Source organism: Lygodium microphyllum, chromosome 28 (assembly GCF_053477565.2).
Source record: "Lygodium microphyllum isolate KBCC chromosome 28, Lygodium_microphyllum_v1.1.10, whole genome shotgun sequence".
In the NCBI taxonomy this organism is placed as follows: Eukaryota; Viridiplantae; Streptophyta; class Polypodiopsida; order Schizaeales; family Lygodiaceae; genus Lygodium; species Lygodium microphyllum.
The window spans coordinates 20,811,283-20,814,677 of NC_141162.1; the positions used below are offsets into that span (position 1 = coordinate 20,811,283).

The 3,395-nt window shown below is 41.1% G+C and overlaps 1 non-coding gene across 1 annotated transcript; it reads left to right on the forward strand.

The window, feature by feature from the left end:
* The first annotated feature begins 538 nt into the window (after window positions 1–538).
* Window positions 539–607, forward strand: LOC148011228 (small nucleolar RNA SNORD36). The gene has a single exon (XR_015689412.1). It is a non-coding gene; the product is annotated as a small nucleolar RNA SNORD36 (small nucleolar RNA).
* The last annotated feature ends 2,788 nt before the right edge of the window (window positions 608–3,395 follow it).

Here is a 3,395-nt window from a genome sequence, read left to right on the forward strand (position 1 = left end):
TCAATGTGAGCATTGGTTCCCAACAGCTGGATATATTGTATTTTCATGCCCTTTGTTTGCCTAGCAGATACCTGGTCCTGTTGGAAAGGATGTGCTGTCTTCAGTTTTTTCAAAATCCTCCCAAAACCTTTGTAGATGAATCCTTGTCTATGGATCGTTTTCAACAACATCAATCTTTCAAGAGGGATCATCTTCATTGATACCTTTCCAATGTATGGTGGATGCTTTTTAATGAAAATCTCTCTTTTTGGAGGAGTCATTCAGATGGTTGTGCTATGTGTAGTGTTTGTGTTGTGAGTTCATTTATGTAAAACGAACGTGGTGATTTCCTATTGGATTGGATTTCGTGTGAGCTACATTTTGGAGAATTGTGGTGATGGGGTCGTGGTTGGAGAGTTGAAGATGATGCAGATGAAGAAGAAAAAAACTCTTATATCCTTTACAAGTTTGTTGTGATTTTCTAGTTTGATAAGAAGTGTTAATGTATAAAGGGTTTTCCTTTCTTTGTATTTTTATATCAGATGCAGGTTATAAGTTGGGGTCGTGGTGGATGGATTCTTTTTGAAAAGATATTGTAGATTAAAGTTGCGCTTTTTACCTGAACTTGTATTCCCTTTTTCCTGGGTCGCGAGGACGCTTCCTTATTAAGTGTGGGGATATGTTGAGTGTTGAAATGACTTGTTTTTTGGCTGTTTTTTTGTTGTTTTTGAGAGCTGAATGGTTGATTTTATGAGATGATTGATTGGTTTGGAAGTGGTTTGAGAGTGTTTTGGATTATATTGATTGTGTTTTGGAAGTTCATGATGTTTATTAGTGGTTTTGTGATGTTTTGATAGGTTCTGATTGGTTCTGTATACCTTTTGTATAGCTTCTGTTTTGTTCTGTTTTGTTCTGATTGTCTTCTGTAAGGAGGGATGGAGTATTGATTGATGAAGATTGAGATCTTGTGAAAGCTTATTGAATGGTTTGTGAGAGTTTGGAATGATTTGAGGATGAGTTATGTGGTTTTGATGACCTTCTGTAACCTTCTGTAGGTCTTCTGTAGAGCCTCTGTCTCTGTTTTGTTCTGTTCTGTACTGTAGCTGTTCTGGTACTGTTCTGTGATTGTTCTGTATGCTTCTGTATGTGTTCTGATGGATGAGAGTGTAGCTTGGAAAATTTCTCTAGCCTTGGAAAGAGGTGAATACAAGTGCAAAAGAGCTGAAAGAAGTGAAAGAAGTAGCTGCTGAAGACTCAAGTGAAGACTAGAGTGAAGTGACAGTAGTGAGCTATGAAAGGACACTGTAGTGGCTCTGGTGACTCTTCATATCAGACATACCTCTTGGGAGGGGTATCCACGACCTAAGAAGGATTATTGAGAGTGATTTTGAGAGATTGTAGTGAGGATATGATGTATTATTGATAGAGAGAGAGAGAGAGAGAGAGAGAGAGAGAGTCAGAGATAGCCAATTCTACAAAAACAGAGTGATTGTATATGAGAGATTGAGAGAGAAGACTATGAAGATATTGAAGATGAATACTATGTGATGTATTTCCATTCAAAGATGGTGTATTCCTTTGCTTTCTTTGTTCTATTGATGGATTTTATGAAGATGTTGAAGAATATGGTTGATTCTATCAAATCCGTGGGAGATCTACATGATGCTGTATGAAGATTTGTTGTGCCTGGTGTTCTTTTCTTCATTGTGATCATATGAAGCATAATAAACAAGCTTGTTGATGTTACAAGATAGACTTTCTTGCAAGAGAATTCCCCTTTCCTTGGTGTTCCTCTTGGGGCTCCAGAAGTTGAGCGCAGACCGAATGGGTTCACGCCATCCATTGCAAGACCGAGCTGAAGATTCCTTGGCTCTCGAGCAAAGCCTGGGAAGGTAGAGTCAATGTGGCTCCATGCATGTGAATCTACTGATATTCGTTGAACTCCATCCGTGGACCTATTCTACACATGCCATGTTGTCAAGCTCACCATGCCGGACGTATGAAACATGTGGTTTATGCACGGGATAAGTGAAAAGTGTCTGAGAACTTTTTGAGGGATGGTTTACCCTTGCAAGTCCTGTCGATACCTGTGAGCACCACACTTTGGACATGTCTCCATAGTCTCGCATTCTCCTCGAAAGAGTATGTAATCGTTGATACGTGCATGGATATTGTTGTAGTCCATGTCAAGCTTTTGTAAAGCATGTTGTGCATCATCACGAGACTCACGCATAGTATTTGCAGGTGGTAATATATGATATTTCAATAACGTGAAAAAAATCATAAACACCTTGAAAAAGCACAAATGTTTTTAATAATAGTGCCAAAAAAAAATCAACAAAGCGTATGTACAGGGTACCTGAACAACTCGATCATACTCGCATCGCTCCACCCGTATTTTACTTGCACACTTAAGAGTACAAGCAGTGTCTTCAGGCAAGAGACTCGGCACCCATCATATAATGGTATGGGTGTTTCCTCTCTAAGCGGATCAGAAGTCTCAACATCCATGGGAATCAATGCATCGATCATTGCCTCCATCTCAGGCTCCAAGATTGTAGGTAGGTCTGGAAGGCTGCTTGTCTCCTCTGGCATTAACGGTATAGATTGGCCTTGCAAGTGGTGGATTGGCTCATGCACTCCACCCATCGCACACCCATGAACTCTTCTAATTGGCCGCAAAGGGTACACTCCTCCTTAGGACAAGACATCACCTCCCTGGATAGAAAATTTGCTAGCTAGACCCAATCTTAATGTATATGGTATTCAATTAGCTTGCGAGTACAATGCATGATTGATATTAACTTTTCATACCGTTTGCTGAAAATCCGCAATCACCTGATCAATGATCTTAGATTGAAACTCGCCAAATCGTCATACGTGTTCTATAGACAATCAACGTTTTTGTCTAATTACCAGCTTGCATTGAGAGCAAGGACATGGGACACACCGATTAAGATACGCCTCGCGATCTTGAACAATATGACCTTCATCGTTTTCCATTTTGTCTACATTACGACAAACAATTTGTTTTTGTTATTATTCTTTTTTTTTCTTAAATTGTTATCCTCTCCTTCCATCTCTCTCTCTTTTTCTATGTTATGACTACGACCACGATCACGACCACGACTACGACCAGGACCATGACCATGACCACGACCACGACCACGACCACGACCACAACCACGACCACGACTATGACCAGGACCATGACCATGACTACGACCATGACCACGACCACGACCACGACCACGACCACGACCACGACCACGACCACGACTACGACCACGACCACGACCACGACCACGACCACAACCACGACCACGACCACCACCACCACCATGACTATGACCATGACCATGACTACGACTACAACTACAACCACGACTACGACCATGACGGCTACGACTATGACC